Source organism: Sceloporus undulatus, chromosome 3, assembly GCF_019175285.1.
Source record: "Sceloporus undulatus isolate JIND9_A2432 ecotype Alabama chromosome 3, SceUnd_v1.1, whole genome shotgun sequence".
Lineage (NCBI taxonomy): Eukaryota > Metazoa > Chordata > Lepidosauria > Squamata > Phrynosomatidae > Sceloporus > Sceloporus undulatus.
In genome coordinates, this window is record NC_056524.1 from 152938032 (window position 1) to 152938688 (window position 657).

Sequence of the window (657 nt, forward strand, 5' to 3'; positions counted from 1 at the left end):
GAGAGCGAGGAGAGAGGTTGTTTTTCCCCCCTCAGCCTCCCCCTCAGCGCAGCTTCTCAGTGACTCGCCTCAATAACAACAACAACAACAACAACAACAACAACAACAACAACAATAATATGGGGCTGAAGAGAAGGGGCCGAAGACATGTGAGGCGGGGTGGGGTTGCTCCCAGAGAGCCAGGAGAGGGCTTGTTTCCCCCCCTCAACCTCTCCCTCAGCGCAGCTTCTCAGTGACTCGCCTCAATAATGATAACGATAATGATAATGGGTTGGAGGGAAGGGGCTGAAAACATTTGGGGTGGGGGGGGCTAATGCAGTTTTATTATTATTATTATTATTATTATTATTATTATTATTATTATTATTATTATTATTATAGTATCTGCTGGGGTTTGGTCCCAGAATCCCCCTCCTCCGGGTAGCAAACTCTTATGGACGCTCAGTCCCGTTAAAGACGACGGCATACGTCAAATGGTGTCCCTTAAAATGGCAAAAGCCAAGGTTTGCAGGGGGGGGTTTGGCGGGAATGTGTGTGTGGGTGTGTGGGTGTATTAAATGTGTGTGTATAGTGAATATAGCAAATATGGAGGGACAGTGTGTGTGTGTGTGTGTGTGTGTGTGTGTGTACATGCACTTGCCCCTCCATATTGTCTAG